The sequence below is a fragment of the Lytechinus variegatus genome, chromosome 1 (assembly GCF_018143015.1).
Source record: "Lytechinus variegatus isolate NC3 chromosome 1, Lvar_3.0, whole genome shotgun sequence".
Classification (NCBI taxonomy): domain Eukaryota; kingdom Metazoa; phylum Echinodermata; class Echinoidea; order Temnopleuroida; family Toxopneustidae; genus Lytechinus; species Lytechinus variegatus.
In genome coordinates this window covers 95,777,529-95,799,694 of record NC_054740.1, presented here as the reverse complement: position 1 = coordinate 95,799,694, position 22,166 = coordinate 95,777,529, and the positions used below count along the sequence as shown (strand labels likewise).

General features: G+C 35.3%; 1 long non-coding RNA gene across 1 annotated transcript in view; it reads right to left on the bottom strand.

Moving 5' to 3' along the window:
• Positions 1 to 18,083, bottom strand: part of LOC121429516 — a 33,754-nt gene extending 15,671 nt beyond the window's left edge. The window contains exon 1 of the long non-coding RNA XR_005971947.1: positions 17,914 to 18,083. This is a non-coding gene — a long non-coding RNA (uncharacterized LOC121429516). The remainder of the gene's footprint in view (positions 1 to 17,913) is intronic.
• Positions 18,084 to 22,166: the final 4,083 nt, after the last annotated feature.

Genomic DNA, 22,166 nt, shown 5'->3' with positions numbered 1-22,166 from the left:
CGGGGGCAGACGAAGAAATGCATCACAGCCGAGCAACCGGATTAAAACTTTTCCCGCCAATAAGGTCACTTTTGTTACGTATTCATATCGCATGAATATTTCCCGGTGAGATTTTGCCCTGGGGTTTTTAAAAGTCTTTCCTTAACTAATACATGAAGAGTAAAGATGAAGAGAACAAATTCGATATAAATTATCCGATCAATTTACTCATGTTCGTGCAAGCAGTTATGCCACATCCTCCCCCCCCCCCCGTCCAACATGCGCACCGTGACTTAACCCTATATAGCCCGTGGGGGGGCAGCCCCCCCCCCCCTCAGATCTCAGCCGTTGATCGCGTGATCGAGACGAAAATTGGCACGCACGTCACCCGTGACTTAATCTCCACAGTTCAATTAAAAATTAAAATGAATTTCTAATTAATCAATTATGCTAATTAATGTATAAAGTCATGATTTTACTGTAAATCTTTTTACAGCCCGAAATCTGCTCGATTTTGGCCTGGACACTCTGTTTAGGATTATTATCATGTATATATTTCTTAATGGCAATTTCATTTTTCTGATGTATTTCATTGTTTTTTTTTATTTTTTATGTATTTTGTTCTCTTTCGACTTTATGTTTTTCATTGTTTTCCGAAGGAAATCGTCGGAAACACCTTATTAGTCATAAATAACATGAAATAAATTGCTTTTAAAAAGTGAAAATAAAAATAATGACACATTTATGAATTTTGGCTACATACAGAATTTGCACTGTATTTGTTCATGAAATCACGTTTTCGAACGTTTTCTGACATGCATTTACAAAATGTTACGTAACTTCAAAACCGCGTTATCCAGCGTCGCAAGTTAGGTCTTAAGAGTTGCGCGAGAAAAAAAAGTCTTGAAACGTCGCGGCGCGATCTTTTCGCGTTACAGATTTATAGTAAAAAATGTCGAGGGGCAGTTTTGCCCCCCCCCCTCCCTCGGGATGGATAGGGTTAATCTCCGCCCTGATTTGGGGCGGAAAAATGCAAAGTACGTTTGGTTAATATTATTCGTAACTCAAGTTTGATCTATTGAGTCTCTCAGGATTCATAAGTTATCATCATTAAGCTGACATTCGTGCGTACGTTCATTTCCCCTGGTTACAATGCCTCATGTCATTTATGACTTCTCAAGTTGATTAAAGTTATGTTTCTCAAAGCAATTCCCAAACCATTTCGACAAACTGTTTGACTAAGTAAAGCCGTCAAGCACAATACATGTTGCTTTTAACGTTGCTTTCTACAACATTCAGAATCTAATGAAAATTCCCGCCAAATTACAATGGACAGATAACAGGTCATTGTCGAAAGTTGGTGGACCGGGATAGCACATCGTCTTAAAATTCGGACCTGATAAAAACATGTCGTTTGTCCAGACTCCGGTACGACATTACTGTTTGGAGTCATCGACGATTCGACAAAGACTGCTTTGTTACGAAGGGCTTTTGACAAAAGATAATTAGCGTTATAGAAAGCGTCTGTGAAGGGATTGCTAAAATGCTCTCTTAAACCAAGTTTCTGCACCCCTACTCGTAGCATTAGAATGCACAGTGGACCTAAACAGTGATCAATATAGCCTGATGACAAATCGTTCTCATGAGCTATAATGCAAAACATCACGTAACATTAGTCATCAAGAGTGATCCTTCCGAGAGTCTCAATCTCCAAATACTTTCACAAACTCACGTCACGTACAAGTACACACGCACTCACACATCCTTCCCCTCCCCTTCTCTCCCTCTCTCTACCTTGCATTAGAGAGATCAACTGAGAGGGAACAGTCAGTTATTAATGATGATACACAGCAAAAACTCTGGTGTTAAACGGTGTATGTATGTATATTGGTGGTGTTAGTTTTACACCCATAGGTGTTATTACAACACCTTTTGTTGTTACATTTACACTCTTTGGTGTTATGTTCAATCTCTAGGGTGTAGTTTTAACACCTCAGGGTGGTCCTCTATTAAAACCTACTGGTGTCATTTTTAACACCACAGTTTTTACAGTGTAGCAACCACAAAATCATATTACACAATCATACACATTGTTACTATCAGGATGACTTAAAATCACCAGAGAAAAAACAATACCGGTAGTGACAATAACGATGATAATCACAATAAGGACTTAAACAAAAAAAATATAGACAGGTAAATACATTCTGAATTGCATGTATCGATGAACTACTTAATACACGTCAGGCAGTTAAACCGACTTTAAGAACGACTGGTGATCCTTTCTTGTGGAAAATGAAGCGCGTAAGAAAGGTTCACAAATCGTTCTTAAAGTCGCTCTTAACTTACGAACAGCTTTATGAAACGGCCCCCAGGACAAGCCAAAATCATATGTTCAAGCAATTTCCGTCTTATTTCACTCATCCGATATCACAAGTCTTTAATACTAGCTTTGAGAGAGTGCGTCCTCCTGGCGGGGCCCCTTTACGTTTTAATCTACCAAGAATTGATAGAGTGATCTCAATACTCATCTCGTGGTCGCAGGAGTCTTTGACGGATCGCCATCATTACCAGACACTTGAATTATCTTTACCAGGTAGGACAAAACATAATGTAGACAAGACAGAGCGTATAACATACGGTGTGAAGTGATTGGACACCTACATCTTTTTCATCAAGCAAATAATTGTATTCTAAGGAGACCTATCAATATAGTCGTTTACCTCCAGAAGAATACATGCATTATAAAGCAAAGAGTGAACTACAGGCCGTATATCCAATGTCTCTAACCAGTGGGTGCTACATGGGGCATATGGGCATGCAGTCAGCTCAATGATTTTTATGAAGAATGAAAAATGAGATGGGAAAGAAGAAAGAGAAAGTGAAGTAAAAGAGCAAGAAAGAGCTTAAACAGAGGGTTCGTTGTCATGCAAATCCTCATTAAAAAAAGTTATGTCATCTTTAAGTCTTCTTCACCCCTTTGTCAAAGTTTCCCCGTGCGGCGGTGCCGCCCCTGAATCTAACATTGCAATTGGACAATGTTCCATGATAAGTTCATAGAAAATTTCCATCACCAACTCAGAATTTGAATTTGATTTTTTTTCAAATGGGCTCTATATATACTATAAAACAAATAACTTTTAAAATGAAATTAAATTAAACGGGGGCATATATTTAGGCAAACGGCAGCAATTAACGTCTGATTAGAAGATCAATGGTCCAATCCCTTGTGGGAGAAAGGGTCTTGTATATAAACAATTGGAGACCCAATTGGACTTATCTTTTTGTTAATTTCACCACCGAAAATCATATTTTTTCATCATTCATGTCAGTATCCCGCTGGAACGGGTACTTATATTCTTCAGCAAATGTTGTTGATTCTTTACGATGTTCGCCACCTCATTATGGCTTCTTAGAGTGAGTGGAAGAGCGTGATGTAAACCGATACCCTAAGACGCCATGAGAACCATCCCAAGACGACTAGCGACAATGCATACAGTGTACTTGAGTATCCTAGTTCACGGCTGGGGGACCAGGTTCCATTGGGAGGATTGGTGGAAATTGGCATATACCCCTACTCAGTCACGGGCGAGCATGAAGTGTGTGGCGTTTCGAATACAAACCCGTGACGGCAAGTGCGAGCGTCCCCAATGCGTGTATTGATTTATTGGTATTAGCAGTCATTGTTGAATAAAATGTTCGGTTAACACCATCCGGTCTTTGGCAATTAAAAGCGATTTATTCCTAAGAGAAAGACATAAAGTGAAAGCGTTGGGGAATACAGAAGGGAAATGATTTCTTACAGGACTTGCCTATGAAAATAAAATAAATTGATAAATGTAGTGAGATTTGCAACCGACTCTCGGCTAATTTATCTTTTGAAGTCAACATAGCGCCGCCATTGCGTCGTTATGTTTTATTTTCATTTTTGTTGTTAGAGGTTAATCGTGGACATCAGGGGATAATGAAAAAAAAACGCGAGGCTGGGTGCCCTATAATATTATCTGAAATCAGACAAAAGGGAAACCTTTTGGTGGCTCTCCACTCTACTGAAATATCTGCCACAGTCGGTCACCCGAAAAGACGTCGAAAAGATCGTTTGCAGCTGCCAACGTCGACGTCATTTAGTGCATATAACACTTTGGACTAGCTTTACGTGCAAACTTGATTATTTCATATCACGCCATTTAATAGTGCAGGTTTGCTAACACTTCTTCAAAGTATTTTTGACGTTAATAAAAACATTATTTAATCAGACCCTGGCGAGGATGTGCATTATAAAACACAGAGGTTTCACGAAGAAGGTAAGATAGAGTACATCTAAATGCAGTGGTGTGTACAACTTCACCGTTGTCCATTACGAATTAATACGGGATTGGTTGATTTTGATATTTTCAGCTCTCATTTGCGGCGACTTCTTGAAATTTTCGGAGTTGTTGTTGTACAAAATAAAAAGTTCTGGGAGTCCGGTCCCCCGGGGATCGCCGCCAATGACGCCAATTATATAAAATTGATAGTTTTCCCTGTTAACACCATTGGGGAAGCTCTTCTAATGTGTCTCGCTTCTTAGGAGTACAAATTTGGTACCCTGCCCTCGCCCCCGTTTTTAAAGACAAGAACAATGAGTAGTATCTGCTGAATCATTTTCTATGTGCATGTAGCATTTTCTTAGGTGCGTTGGGTGAATGTGTGAGTGACTTTGACATACGTGCGAATGATGTGCGTATGTGTGTGTGTGTGAGGATTCCGCTATGAAATACTCTCGGGAAAAAGTAAAATTACGAAAACGCGAAATAGAAACAGTAGAGGCTGAAATCAAGACTTTAGAAAAGCAGATACTCGAAGGGTCATCGAGATCTGTGATTGATACAATTAAATTGAAAAAAAGATAAGTTAAATGAATTATATAATTTTTCTCGGCAAGGAATTAAAGTTCGCTCTAGAGCAGATTGGTTTGAGGAGGGGGAAAATAATTTGAAGTACTTCGAACAACTGTTAAAAATAAATAAGAGGAAAAGTGTTATTAAAGAATTAGTCATTGAAAATGGAGAAATTATTAGGGACAAAAATAATATTTTAAAAGAAATAAAGATTTTCTATGAAAAATTATATTCTTTGAAAAATGAAAGTTATTATGATAACAGTTTATTTTTTAACGAAGTCTTAAAGTTAAGTGAACAGAACAGAGAATTATGTGAAGGTAAAATAACAAAAGAAGAATGTTTTAAGGTGTTAAAAGAAATGAAATGGAATAAGTCACCTGGAAATGACGGTTTTACCGTAGAATTTTATGATACACTTTGGCCAGTGTTAGGGGATTTGTTGGTAGAAGTATTAAACGAAATATATATAAGAGGGGAATCAACAATTTCTCAAAAACAAGGGACTATCACATTGATAGAGAAAGAAGGAAAAGATGCTTTATATATTAAAAATTACAGACCCATTACGTTATTAAATGTAGACTACAAAATATTATCCAAGGTTTTGGCAGCAAGGATCAAACAGGTTTTAAACGAAATAATTCATTATGATCAGGTGGGATACATAAAAGATAGAAATATTGGGGAAGCAGTTCGACTAATGGAAGATATATTATTTTACTCTAGACATTACTTGGAACAAGGACAAGGATTTTTGATTGCGGCAGATTTTGAAAAAGCGTTTGACTCTGTTTCTCATCAATACTTATTGAAAGCACTCAATTTTTTTGGCTTTGGGGAGTCATTCTGTTCTTGGGTGAAAATACTATATAAGGATATAAGTAGTTGTGTTATGAATGGTGGGTATTCCACCGGTTACTTTAACGTAGAAAGGGGGGTCAGACAAGGTGACCCACTTTCGCCCTATTTGTTTTTTATTACAATAGAATTACTGGCACATGAAATTATTAAAGGGATAAGTTTGGGGGAGCATGAAATAAGACAGGTCTTGTATGCCGATGATATGACAATTTTTTTGAAAGACATGGATTCAATAAAAAGGATGCATTATATTTTTGAAGAATTTGAAAAAGTCAGTGGCTTAAAGGTAAATATGGACAAGACACATTTTATGTACATGGGTAAGGAAAATGGAAAAACAAATGACCCTGTATATGTATTTGGCAAATATGTTAGGGAAGTTAAAATGATCTTTGATCTTTTGTTTATAATAGGTGAAATATATCATGCAATTCCAAGTGATTGGAGAAATGATTTAGGTTCGATACAATTTTGTGAGATAGACTTAATTAATTATAATATAAACTTGCTTCTGTTGGGGAGGGAAATTAGCTTTAAGGAGGTATTATCAAGAAAAATATATGAATATTTTATTAAAGAATTGCAAAAGTCATATGATTTACAGATAAGTGATGGACAAAATAATTATAATTATACAGAGAAAGAAATTAGTGAATGTTTTTTTAGACCAAGAATAACATTATTAATTGGAAGACAGAGGGAATTTCAATTTAAGCTTCTGCATGGGGCAATTTACACTAAAGTTAATTTGTTTAGATTTGGATTTGTTGAAGATAATCTCTGTTCGTACTGTAAACTGGAAACGGAAACATATTCACATATATTTTTGTCTTGCTTAAAGGTCAAACTGATATGGGAAACTTTGATACAGCGATTTGAATTAGATGAAATAAAGGACTTGAATTGGCGTTATATATTGGTTGGTTTGTCAGGCAATACAAATAGAATAAAAAGTTGTAATACTATTATCTTTATGGTAAAATATATATTATTTATATTTAGAAAGGAGGGGGTTTTACCAACCATTGACGATATACATAAACTTATTTTAGAATATAAGGATCAAGAAAAGAAAATAGCTGTTAAAATGGGGAAATTAGGGCAGCACTTGCAAAAATGGGAAACAGTAAAATTGTGACAAGGTTAAGTTGTAAGTCTTTATTTACTTTCAATATATGTAATGCTTCTCCCGTGAGCTTGTTATATTCAAAATTGTTCATCGAATTGTTTTGTACTTTTAAACATGATTTATTTATGTGTGTGTGTGTGTTTGGGTGTGTTTGTGGTGGGGGGGGAGGGGGAAGTTTGGTTTTTAAGCATTTTTATAATAACTGATTTCATTGTTGTTTTTTTTTTAAGATATATATGACTCATGATTTTGTTAAGTTAGTGGAAAAAAAGTGAAAATATGAAGTGTAAAGTATTATATATGATTTGAAATTTTAAATTGAAATGTTACGTAACTATTATCGAGACGCCTTACTGAAGTGGTTGTACATCCATTCGTGTGGATATACAACCACTTCAGTGAGGGGAATCGATAACGATTCTAGCTCTATGATTGGATAAAAATGTTCAATCACTCACTCTCCCGAGTGAGTGATTGTAAAATACGTACATTTCACTCACTCACACACTCACTCGAGTGAGTAAATGAATGACGGTTTATGGCATGAACGGCCCGTCATACTGCTGGTGCCTCAACCACATGAAATCGGAGTGCCTTACGATATCATCATTTTGCTACTTTCTCTGCAAAATTTAGTGCAACTGATCAACGGTTAGAAACTCCGGACATCTATTATAAGCAAGTTTTATTAGAGATTAAATCTGCCTTGCAATTTCGAAATGGATATATTGATTAAAGAAAAAATAAATAAAGTGGGAATAGTTCGCTCATTATAAAGGCGAAAAGTGAACCGTCAGTTAATTTCGAGATTACTCTTGTTTAACAATGAACTGAAATTGAATCTGAAGGTCATCCTTTTCTTATGTTTACATGTTTCCTCGATTCATCAGAATTCCTATCAAGTAACTATTGCTTCTCATTCATATTCTCATGATAATCTATAATCCATATTACCTCCTCTGACAGCGCATTCACCCTTTATAAAAGCATGGACCTATTCCTTAATAGGTCCATGATAAAAGGAAAGAAAATCTGAAATAATGATGTTTGCTTGGATAACGACATAAATCTTCAACAGGCTGACGAACAATATCACTTTGAACTGGTCACTCACCTTTTCCAGGTAGGTGAAAATACTAATTTGCCAGCAAATATAGATCTCAGAACGTCAGAAATTAATGGTCTCTCTCTTTTATATGCTATAATAATGTCCTTTATAATCACATAGATCGAATCAGATTGAAGTAATTTTACCATTAAAATTATGTTCAATCGAGGAATATTTTTTCAAATATACTTTGCAATAAAACATAGCAATTAAATTTTCATGGCCCCTCAAAATTGCTCAAATTAAATCTTAAAAAATCTCATATTGTACCTTATTTTGCCGACATAATTTATCAACAATAAGCGAAAATCGTTAATTACATTCTGTTGATAATTATTTCAGTGGGTATTTCACCACGTGGAGTTATTGAATCAGGCAGCAATTGAAAGCAATAGTAACTTAGCGGTGACTATAATAATCCCTCATTTAATAACCCTTGATGAGTTTGCTCACCTGTCTACTATCAAGCTTAATATTGATTTGTCTCCATAAAGGGATAACGATAAAACATGGTGGATAGAGAGAAAGAGAGAAAAGAAGAAGAAGAAGGGACAGAGGAAATGGAAAAAAAGGCAAGAAAGAGATAGAGGCAGAGGGTGAGACACATTGAACAATTTTACATTGCACTTTATACTCAGGTTAAGCCAAGTTTGCTTTTAAAGGGTCTAGATAAAATAAAATAAAACAAAAATCTTGATGATACAACTCTCCTTCAAAAAATTAAGTGAATTGTTAATCACCTCATGATATCTTATATCTTGTCCCTTTTTACCTCTTTCATTCATCATGGTTTTTTTTCGTTTTTACTTTTTTCCAATGTCTTTCATTCCTTGCAATTTTAGGCGAATACCGTCAATCACGTCAAACACACAAACCATGATATTTCATCTTTCTATCTCTCTCTGCTTTTTAAAATGATATAGCTGAGTGACAAAACTGTATTGCCTATGATTCGCCATCCAACACTGATCGAAGGCCAATCACTGAACTCCCTTTGTCCAAAAAGGTAAGAAATATCACTTAGCTTTTGAAATTATTTCATTGGAGGAAGGGGATGTATGAGATCTCATTCTGAGATGTTTTCATAAATGTCGATTTCTTTTTTCCTAAATGAGCCGGTCGACTTTCTCTTTTTTGTCAGATACATGTATATTTCCTATCAACTGGTAGTCAACAATAGTCCCTCTTATTTGAACCTTATTATGATATTTTAAAAGTGGGATTTTAACACACATGGGAAAAGTTTACGCTCGTGCAACTTCGATAGTGAAGAATGCAAAGGCAGAACCCCATGCATTCAGCTATGAGCATTCCCAGTGGCTTTCTCCCTCCTAGAAGATTCATTTTATCTCTCACTAACATAGTCTCTATGTCTCCATCATGTCCGAACATGGAATGATTATACCAGGCCACGATCTTTCAAGCCTTCTTTTCCTCTACATGCTCTATGCATTATTACCCTATCACCATCCGCCGGCAGAGATGCCTCCAACATCCTTTATCTTCTCTTTGGGTTTCAATAAAGGCGCCCTCTGTATGATAGCAATACTTCATATTCCATTCATGATCTTACTTCATGCCTGAATTAAGTCAGTATAAAGTCCCCAAATTGACTTATATCCGTCATCTGTCTTTAAGCATGGGCTCGTGAAATTACGTACAAACTTCCATCAACGTTAGTTTTTGTACTTTTTCCATTATTTTTCACATATACGAGAAAGTAAAGATTCTAAAAATGTAAAGGAAGAATATTATAGCAAAATGATACAATACATAAATGGGAAGAATACAGAACTTATTGAATATGATTATACAGTGCGTCCCAGAAAAAACGAAACCGAGATTTAGCGATGATTTATCATGACTTAATCATAAATAAAATAGACAAATGACCTATCAATGTAAAGCTTAGAATCTCTTCTTTCATCTGGTATTACTTAGATTATTTCTCATTCACGCATGAGTGAGCAAAAATAATTTGAAAAGGGGATACCAAAAAGTCACTTGGCGGGCCGTATCTGTGTTTTGAAAAGAAAACCACATTTTTAAAAAGTTCAATATCTGCTCTTTAATTTGATACCTCAATTACAGAAAATGGTAAAGAAATAACAAAGTTCTGGTTATTTGAAATAAGGCTTGAATTTCAATAATTTCAGAAAATGAAGAGTTTTTAGAGGCTAGGGTTCAAACTCACTCGACACTCCTTTTTGTTGACGATCAGCCATGCATAAGTCTTTTGTTGCCGTGCGATAGCTTCTGTGGGAAACCGGTGAAAACAAGTTTATTTAATGAAATTAGGGAAATACAAGCATTGTTTCGAGGGATCATAACTTTTTTAATTCTCGACCATTTTCTGTGATTAAGGTATCAAAGAAAAGAGCAGATATTGAACTTTTTAGTCATGTGATTTTCTTTTTGAAATTCAGATACCCCCGCCAAGTGAGTTTTAGCGTCCTCTCTTCGAATTGTTTTTACTCACTCATGCGTGAATGAGGAATAATCTAAGTAGCACCAGATGAAAGGGGAGATTCTAAGCTTTACATTGATAGGTCATTTGTCTATTTTATTTATGATTAAGTTATGATAAATCATCGCTAAATCTCGGTTTCGTTTTTTCTGGGACGCACTGTATATATATATATATATATATATATATATATATATATATAAAATAAGCAGATTCGTATTATAACTCTTTTGGGTAAAAAAAATACAGTATGAACATGGGTTTACACTTAACTCACTTTGTTGGATTAGTTTTTCCTTTATGTAAAATTCATTTTCTTCAACCTGGTGTTCGATATTCTAACTGAAATGACTAAAGCTCGCAATCCTCTCTCATTCAAGATGGAAACTTATTTTTCCGTTTAACCTCCTTATTTTCCTGTGAACATGGTTAATGGTTTTGTCTGATCCCCAGGAAGTTTATTTTTAAACATGTAAAATAAAAAACATGTTTATAGATTCGTAAATTGGAAATATAAAAACATTTCATTCTGATTGAAGTTGGATAATCTATTTCGGGACAGGGATTCTTTATATCAATGCTTCTATAGTAAGTGATTTGGGTATTTCTTTGCCAATGATAAGCTTTTTATAACTTTGTCCTTAGAATTGTGTTTATAAGTGGTTGGATAAGGTATACTCTATGGATTATCTGTCAGATTTGTATGTAGGATATAGGAACTTTCTTATTGAATCTCCTACTCAATGTTACCCCTATATAGTTCCCCCAACTAACGGTCATCATTATTACCATAATCTAGCTTCCTTTCAGATTGGATCAATACTCACTAGAGATCCCCTCAAGGCAAACAAAGAGGAAAAAATCACAAATCTTTCGCCCTGATCCTATTTTGACCGTTTCACTTCGGGGATCCTTCTTTTTCCTATCCCATATCGTTCGATCAATTATGTAAACTCGGATGCTATTTGAAGAGCAAATGACACGAAATGAGCCTGCCAGAGGCTTAATGGACAAATATGTTCCAAGCAAAATTTCCTCTCATATTGATTTATCTACTGCTCTCACACACGAAGAAGAAAAAAAAATCTGCTAAAAATCAAAAGGATATTGTCCCACGCTGCGCAGGTTTTCCCGAGGCGAAAATCGTCTGTTCCCGTTCGGGTTCTTCAACCAAGCTACCATACTTGAAACAAAACGGTCGGATCAATCATCTTGATTTAAGAGATCACGTGACATATTTCGCCAAGATCTACGTTCGATTCCTTTCTGGAGGCCCAAACTAGTACAATTCAGTGGTGTACCTCTTTCACACCGGGCGTAAATATTGAATAATAGTCACCTTTTCTGTGAACTTAACGATGTAAGAGGGCCAACATGGAAGTTGCATTTCCTTCGGGCATTTCTAAGACTTTGTGTTTGTCAATTTTCCCCTCATTTTTTGTTTGCCCTTTGCATCTACTTTTCTGGTTCCAAGTTTTTCTCTTTTTTCTCTATTCATTGGTCATTTTGTCTAAAAGGAAAAAAGCAAACAATATTGATTTGGGGGATTTCATTGAACATATTGGGAAGAAAGAAAAGGAAATATCATTAAAATGCCCCAAAGTGAAGTCAATGTAATAAAGTATGCATTAATCACTATAGTTAGAACGCATATTAGGAAACAAAACATGGCTCTCGTCAAAGGAAATAAGATTTCCAAGAATAAGAAATAAGAAAGTACAGATAGGTACCAAAATACTTCCAAATTGCAGCAAACATGAATCAAATTCATTTCAAACTTTTTGTTGACTGGGGGAAGGTAATTTACGAAGTTTCTTGCTGTAACAAATTGTTCTACATTTTTCATCCTGAATATAAAAATACATTTATGTATATATTCATATTTTCAATATTACTTTAATCGTTTTGTTATTTTGTGAATGACGGAAGAAAAAATAAAGCATCATCAACCCACCCATTAGAAAGGAAGTTTGTGTATGACCAAACTTAGAATTGAAATCACAATTTCAGTTGATACATACGGATAAAGGAAGAATTTAAATTATAATTCAATGTAATCCATTTTGCAAGGATTAATATTTTGATCTCAACTTAAAAATAACAGACATAATTATGAATATGATTGCAGTCTGATGTAGGCTTATTTATTTATATCTTTTCATTCACCTTTTTTAGGTAAAAAGACTTGCGCTTGAACGATTATTGAAAAGTAATGCTATATAGTACATCGATTATATAGAGATGAAGCTTAACAGGAAAATATTACCTCTTTCAAAGCTCTTTCTATCAAAAGGACATTGACACCATTCATTTTCGTTAAATTTTGTCTAAGGTATGTTCGACGTTAGCACAGATCACCGCCAATTTTAAGAAGATCCAATTTCTAACATTAAACCCGGCCTGTCATGTGAGCACGTACGATTGGCTATTCGAAACGCTCAAGGAAAAAATTGGATTCTTTACAGCTCTCATATTGCATTTGGAAACGGAAGAAAAAGTTCTTTGACTTTGGCAATTTCCGAAATAGATGTATATATATTATTCCATTACCCATTTCTTGCACATTTAAATAGCAGAGATGTCAAAGCTGTTGTACATACATAATTTATCACACTTGTATAATTTTGTCCAATACATGTACTGTATCTAAGCAACAACTTTGATCCAGCTGAGGCATGGCGGCTTGTTATTGGTCAAAACTCATCTACACCCAACAAAGGAAATACTATTGGTGGTGTCGAAAATCTGTTTATCTATCGATCAATCGGATCGGACTCGCCCTAGCCACTTACCCGCCTCTGTGGTCTAGTCGTTAAGGCACCGGCGCCGTAAATGGAACACCGCGGCGTTCTTAGCTGGGGCCCCGGGTTCCATTTACGGCATAGACATTATTTGGGTCTCACATATTTTTCCAAAGGGAATATATTTCTGGGGAACTTTAATTTAATCTTCCATTTTCCCTTGCCCCATTTCTTTCAGAACATTTGATTAAAGGGTTGACAAAGCTGTTGCTCATGTATAATGTATAACACACACAGATACACCTCACACACACACAACACACACACACACACACACATATATATATATATATATATATCATAAATGGTATAGTAAATGCCGTAGAAATAAAATCATAGATTTTAAAAGGAGCATAGCTCTCATATGCCGAAGCAGAATATTTATATATATATATGCATCTATCTATCTGTCTATCTGACGGTCAATCGGATTGGGGTCGCCCTAGCCACTAACCCGTCTCTGTGGTCTAGTGGTTAAGGCACCGGCGTTCAAAGCTGGGGGCCCGGGTTCGATTCCCGGCATCACCAATTTTTCCAAAGGGTAGATAGCTCTGGGGAACCTTGATTTAAGCTATGCCTACCATTGTTCTCTTCATCCATTTCTTTCACAAAATATTTAAATAAAAGAGTTGCCAAAGCTGTTGTACATGTGTAACTTCACACATTTGTATACTTTCTCCTATACGTGTACTGTATCAAAGCAATAGCTTTGATCCAGCTGAGGCATGGCGGCTTGTCAATGTTCAAAACCCACCTTCACCCGACAAAGGAAATTATAATTGGTATAGTGTCGAAAATCTGTTTATCTGACGGTCAATCGGATCGGGGTCGCCCTAGCCCCGTCTCTATGGTCTAGTGGTTAAGGCACCGGCGTTCAAAGTTGGAGGCCCGGGTTCGATTCCCGGCAGAGACATATTTTCGGCATCACCTATTTTTTCAAAGGGCAGATAGCTCTGAGGATCCTTGATTTAAGCTACGCCTACCATTGTTCTCTTCATCCATTTCTATCACAAAATATATACACAAGTACATTTCATTTATCCAGATTCTTCAATTAATTTGTTTCGCGTATAAGGGTAAAAGAAAAAAGGGATCAAAGATGATTTGTCATCCACAATCAGTAGCAAAATTGCAATGACATAAAAAAGAAATCATGGAAAACTTGTTGCTTAAGGAAAGCGAGATTTCATAATATGGCATTGAAGTGTATTTTGATTTATCGAAAAATGTGAGGAACAAATAACGATGAAATAGAGAAAGAGATTTTGATGATCTTATGCAAAAATTTCATTCCAATTTTCATTTTTACTTTACTGTTACCAAGTTATTGGCATCCTCATATCAATATCAAAGTAAACCTATTTTTAATTAAAGTTAGTTCACTTTTGTTTTTGTAAATTATGCCACAAAATTTTAGCAATAAATCATGAGAGAAGGGCGATGTAAGAATAATATTCTTTTAAACGAGTTCCATTATAAATTTTCTCTCTCATTAATATTGAATAAGGAATGCTTCAAAAACTGGAATAAACTACTTAAGAATATTTTCATCACTGATTTTTTTTTTGTAAATCTATTTCATATCCTTTCTATCACGAAACGTACGTATTTCATATAAACACGATATTTATGGGCCAAACTTTTTGTAAAGTCTACACTTAAACCTACTTGCTTCACACCAATCATTGTATTATCAGAAATATTTTTCATTCAATGTTTTATTTCAATTTGAATTTTATCGGTGTATTTTATAAATCAATCCCACCATCATGTCATTATTTACCAAAAATCTTAATTACCCTAATTGCCCTCACGCACACACATATGCCCTAATCCGTATAGACAATATCATTATTCCATCTCGCACCCCATCCAAACACACATATAAACTTTCCCCTTCAATCTTAACGACAGAAAAAAATCGCTTAATAGTCATAAAATTGCCAATTAATTTCATAATAGTTGTTTGTCTCAAGTATTAAATCAAAGGCATTCTTTTCTTAACGAGAGTGAGAATATTATGTAAATGACCGTCTAATTTCTATTAACCTTCAGAAGAAAATGTTGTATGTATATACAAAATGTTTTTATGGCCAAGTTTATAGACTTGTCCAGTTGATTTTATATAGAACTAAGCACACATGAAAGGTTAAGTGATATTTCAAAGTGATACTTTCGAAAAACCATATTTGCGCGTAACATTACTTTTTTCATGGACTAAACTACTATAACCGTTGAGCCACGGGGTACCGGTGGCGCCAATGGTGCTGTCGTTAGTAAAAGATAAATGCGTCCTTGATTTCAATAAAGGAAAGCGAAAAAGACACTACCATTTTGTTTATCATATCTCTAGGGTGCAATTATTACATTTTAATATTTAAATAAAGTACTTTTAAGAGTAGAATCTCAACAAGCAGCGCCTTTATTCTCAAATCGTGAACATTGATGAAACGTACATAGATGATTAACAGAATACTATGAGGTACGTACAAAATTCAAATAGCAAATTGTTATAAGCATTTTTCTATTTTTCTATAATACTTAAAATTGTGTCAAAGTACTGAACAAACACCCCCCTCCCCCCTCTCTCTCAGTAGCGTAATGAGCAAATAAAATTAGCTGGTCAAGACATGGAATATGGAACAAAATTTGACCTTCGTAATAAAAAGATCTAATTTTGAGATAGATAAATTTAAACATAATGTTCAGAAAACGATATCAGTCTCTTTCACTCTTTTTCTCTCTCTCTCTTACATCCCCAAACATTCTTATTTGACCCTCATCATACTCTCTTGTTTCAAATACAAAATTGGCAATCTAGACCACGCATGTCTCAGAGGAGGATTATAATTATGGAATTAAGTAATGCCAATTATATTTTATAATGACAATAATACATTCTGGGAATTCACATACGGCCGATCATTTCCCCATGAGTAGTATTTTCGTGCAATCAGATTGTCTGAATCAATCATCTATTAAAAAAACTCTTCGAAAGGGACAAAGATAATACCACAGTCAAAACCTGCCCCAGAACAATCAAAATGATTACGTTATTTCGAACGACATCTCTGGTTCGGAGTCGGTTTAGTTAATGTAACTACCTCAGTGTTACCGGATACATCCGTCCACCGTGGCATATCGCTGTGATTGTCATGATGACTCAACTCAACTCAACAATGGTCTTACAAAATAACAAGTGTGCTGCTGAATTTTGTCGTTCAAAGAAAAATAGTCCTATACAATCAAATTATTGTTTGGAATTTACCAGAAATTTGTTCAATTTCCACCATTATTTACCAACAGATTGTTTTACCAATCCCTTTTCTTGTCGGATACGCATTCAGCGTTACAATCTTAATCGATGCTTTAGAGCACGATTTACGTTCTCAGTGAAAAGGGAGGGTCCATAATTATTGTGAAATATTGATCAACCAGGCAGTAAATCCATCAAGTGAAAGAAATGACTGCACTCTCTCAAACATGCTATTCACCCCGGACAAGTCAAATCATTCAGAGAGGATCGAAAATAAACACATTTAAAATGGAAAGAAAGAATATTCTTCTTGAAAATATGTGCAAGAAGAAACATGTGCTCATTCACCTTGATAATTATCCAGTAAAGTGTGCGATAAGAATATGTTTTCATATTTCCCTCTTTCAAATTCATGATTACTATATTAATCATCGAGTAATTTTGTAACAACTATTTATGTTACCATGAATTACTGCTACTAATTGCGTGTATTTATAAAACATGTGAAATTGTATACCAGTTTAGACTACTAAACACAACAAAACCATAACGAATATCATCACTATCACAAAACTAGCTATATTATTTATAACTGCCATTGAACATAAAAATCATCAGCACTTATGTCACCAGCACTATCAACACCTTCATCACATATATTACTATTATTATATAGAGACTGAAATAGTAAGCACCTTAGAACAGTATGCAATACATCAACACTATCATCCCTTCATCCACTCCATCATCACCACAAAAGCGGCACACCATAATCTCCACTCGACACCACCAATAAACTTTCTTTAAGATCATCACCAACACCACGGTACACCCATTACCACTCGACGCCACCAATAAACGTAATTCGACATCACAACCACCAACACAGTACAACACATAACCGCCTGACACCACCTATAAACCCGGGCTATAAACCTTCTTTTTCAGCACCACCAACACCCCCATCTCCACTCATCGCCACCACCAACAATGTACAACCCACTACCACTCGGCACCACCAATAAACCTTCTTTAACATCATCATCACCAACACAATACACCCCATTACCACTCGGCACCACAAATAAATATCATATCCACCAACATTATACGACACGTCGCCACTTGACAACACTAAGAAACCTACTTCAATCATCACAAATCATTTTCATCCAATCTATTCAAAGCAGCTTTCCAACTAATTCGTCTTCCTTTTGTAATTATAGTTAGGTAGTTGAAGTGTATCTGGTGTCATTTAATATGAAAGAGATCATCAATCCCGAATAGCCAACAATAAAATAAAGTTTTATCAACTATTGAAACAGAGTGAAGTCGTAATGCAAGAAATTGCCAAATTCAAAATCATTGTTCAAATTCAATTTTCCTGATAGTTAAAAATTTGGAGAAAATATAATTTTGATGTACTCACTTAAAAAAAGGATGGGTTAAATCAAGAAGTTGTAGAAATAAAAACGTCTGGCCTTTTTCCAATGTGTTGTGTTGACTCTGTGTTGGTCTGTTGGTTCTAAGTCGCTGTGTCGAGGCGTTGCTTCTTGTTCGTGATGTTTGAATGACCGAACACCGGACAACTTTGGCGGTTTATATACATACCATGGAAGAAGAATCAGACGCCGTAGTGAGGAGTGTTCACATGGCCCCCCCTATCTCTCATCGCGCCTGTCGTCATAAGCGAGTTCACTGGGCATTCTTACAACCCAGTGTGAATGTCATTAACATAGTGGTGCACATGCACTGTCCAAAAAAATGGGATTCGACCAGATGATGAGCAAAGTGATTAATTGTAATAACTTAAAATTTTCATATTTTATTTTAAACAAGGAAAGGTGGACAGAATTGCTATTGGAAAGATTTGATATTTAGAATTCAAAAGATGAATGTTTGAGATGGTATAGAGCATATCTCTAAAACCTGGAAATTGGATATATCTCTTTGCTTTCAAATTTGGTTTGGAAGTAAAATACATTTTTAAAATCCTGAATATCTTGAAATAAATATTCAAGGTTTAGATGTGTTTACTTCATCGAAAAAGGGCGATAATCGACGCGACACTAAAATGAAGTGTTGTTTATCAATAATAAATCGTCTTGTCAAAATTATGCAGATATGCCTATTTTCATCCTGATTTTTTTTTAACAATATCACGTTACATTTATCCGGTCATAGCTATTTCGTTAACCTAATCACTTTCCAGCCAATAGTACCTATACCTATTCTCCAAATACCATAGCGAGTCCACGTCACAATTCTCATAGAAATCGGGAGAAACATAATGTACGAAACTATTCAACCAGATGTGATTCATTTTCTCTTCTTTCTCCAAGATTAATTCATGGGGTTTAATTATGTAAGTCGATCGCATCGTATCTCATGTGGAACGAAACCAATAATGTCCAATGACCGTCTGAAATACATGCTACATTTTTAAAACATTCCAATGCACATGTCATCTACTCCTCCTATTTTTCTTGATGCTCCATTAGTGACGATCGAGATTGGAAAATAATATATTTTGTTACGTTTCGTTTCCAGATTGCAACAAAAAGTCCCTTACCATAAAAAGGTATTCAAGAAAACTGCCGCATGTCCAATTTTGAAATGACTATGATTGCTTTAAAATAAAAAACACCATTGCATCTTCGGGGAAGCGACTTTGTCCATGGAATATTACCGTCTTTGAATAAGAGGTAAATTGCAAATTAGTCTATTGCCAACTCGTCCACACACCGTGTGGTCTACTTTCATTTAGTCTAATGCCATTCCGTCTATCAATATTTCGTATATCAACCATTTGGTCCAATTATCACTACGTCTAATCATCATTTCGTCCATGACCATTTCGTCTAATAACCAATTGATCTAATGTCCATTTCATTTTCATTCATTTTGCGCAATTTAACACATAGTCCAATTAGACCAACTGGTGAATGGACAAAATGACAATCTGACCGACTGGTTATTAGACGGAATGGCATTAGACTTAATGAAAGTAGACCATGTGATGAGTGGACGAACTGATGGTAGACCAAATGATAGTAGACGAGTTGGCAATTGGACGAATTGGAAATAAACCAAATAAGATCCTAAAATTGTATAGGGTATGGGCCAAAAGACATCTGTAAAAGGAAGTGAAACGAAGGAGGAAAATAGTCAAGGTTATGAAGCATGTATTTCTTTGTTTCGTGTCATTAATGCTTGCTTGTGAAAATGTAATGGATAAGGCGTGATCATTAGGCCAGTAGGGTAAAATAGAAAAAAAAATCATTCTTTGTAACACGGGAGAAAAGGTAGTAATTCTGAATTGTGGTTTCGAATATCATGGCCGAGGAAATAGATTCGAGATCATACAGATAGTTTGCGTGTGCACCAATGATCATCAGCTCTACCATCCGTGTTCGGGGACATGCTGGTTTGGGGGGAAAAAGGTTTACACTCTTAAATGACCACCCCCCCCCCTCCAAAAAAAAAGAGTTTTCGCTCCTCCGAAATGAAGATGATATTTTGTACAATAATTAAGCATATTAATTAACCTGATATGCATGGGATGCTGTCACAGGTACGCAGTATCATCAGAATGGTCTTAGGAGTTCATGTGTTTGAATATCTGTTGGGGCCTACACTACCCGTCTGTTTTATGTAAGATTGTCTACCCCTATACTGTCAGGCAGTGGCGTAGATGGTGGCCTTGGAGCGCTTACCCCAACACCCCCCCCCCCCCGACCTACAAAAAATATATATATTCACGACCAAGAAAAAAAAAGAGAAAAAGAAAGAAGAGGAAAGAGGAAGTATGATTTTTTGGGGGTTAACATTATGTCCAAATGAGTTATAAAATTTGATATTAAATAAAAAAAAATGATTTACTTTGCCCGATACGCCATATCTAGCCCCCTTCATTTTTTGTTTGGGGGGGGGTCATTACACCATTGTGTCAGGTTTTAACAATCGAGATAAAAGATTTTTTTCTAAGAACTTTTTGGAAGTTAATCGAGGAGACCCTGATTCAAGAAAACCAAAAATACTCAAATTAACAACAAAGATCAATTAAATTTTCATCGCCAATATCCATCACAGTGAATCAATCACAGATGCATGGTGAGAATCCAACCGAATACCTTCTATACTGACGATCATGATTATAATATTGTCCATGACAATATTTCAGCATTCTTCTATTATTCACCACTAATTCAAATATAATCGTGTAATCATAAGTCTATTTCATTTATATTTTAGCGGTGTTAATACTCATGAGATAGATCCCCACTAATAATAATCTAGTCCGCTATGATCTCTGAACTGCTGTTGATCGGTGATTATTTTCTGTTTCTCGTAGAAGAAATGAGCTCATCAGATGTGATTTGGGTATTTCATTGAACTAGAATAGTGATAAGGATATTTTTAGTTCAAATTTGTGATCTAAGATAATCATACTAAATCATTTTGAATTTATTCTAAATACAACGATGTACATTTTTCAGTAAAACTATATATTCGCTGCTATACAAATTCATTGATGCTAGTTGCTGCATGCAATAATGAGAAACCTTGGGCAATATGATGAGAAAAGTCTGTGTTTGAAAGATAGGCCTATTGAAACATTTAATTAATCATTAAACTGTCGAAAACTCTATATCTGAATTTTGGAAATACTATATACATGCAGTATAAAGAAACGAATAAGAAGAATGGAATATGTTGTAAAAGAAGGAATATGATGGTCATGATTATGATGGTGATAATAAAACAAGACATAAATTAGACATAGTTATACTATAATGATCAAGCCTATCAACATTTGACAATTAACTGATTTCATGCATAATAATACCAAATTTTTGCCTTTAGAATATTCGAGAGCGTATATAGGGTTACAACTTGCAAATGTCCTCCGGGTATTTTTTTTTCCGGAAACGGTTGTTTAGATAAAGGATGAAGCTCTTTTTATCTATATGCAAATAGATCAAGACACTCCTTCGATTTTCCGTGATGACTGAAGTTTAATTCGAAACGTCATGTTGAATGCCATGCCATGACAATTTTAGAATTTCCACCGTCTTTACTTAAGGTATACTCTAAAAACTTTGTTTAAATTTGAAGCAAGTTGTTTAAACTCGTCACTCTAACATCTGTTGTTTAAAGTTTTAAACAAGTTGTTTAATTGTTGATTGTATCTTGTCCATTGTAAAAATAAAAAAAAAATTGGCTTTTGAAATTTTTCTTTGTGGAAACCTTTAAATAAGATAACAAAAGTTACACCTGAAAAAAAAAAAATTGAAGTGAAATTGGGTGTTATAAAGGCATATTGTGTTTTTCACGAATAAAATGGCATATTTTATTCATAATAGATAAGAAATAATCATTTTCAGTTTTTTAATATACTGGCTTGTAGTTAATGTGGTAAAGAATGTGCGTGCCGAATTTCGGCGCGATCGCGCGAACGACTGGAGAGATCAGAAGGGGACCATCTTCCCCCCCCCCCCCTCCGTCCTCAACACATCTCAAATAGCCCAGTCCTTTTAGGGTTAAGCCGTGTGTGTATAAGTGGTTTGGTTTTTACATTACTTATTGGTCTGATCGAGGAACGTCATCATTCGAAATAAATGACTTGGGGCTCGGGGTTCGACCCTCGGACCTTAGCATCAATTTGTGACTTCAACCGCC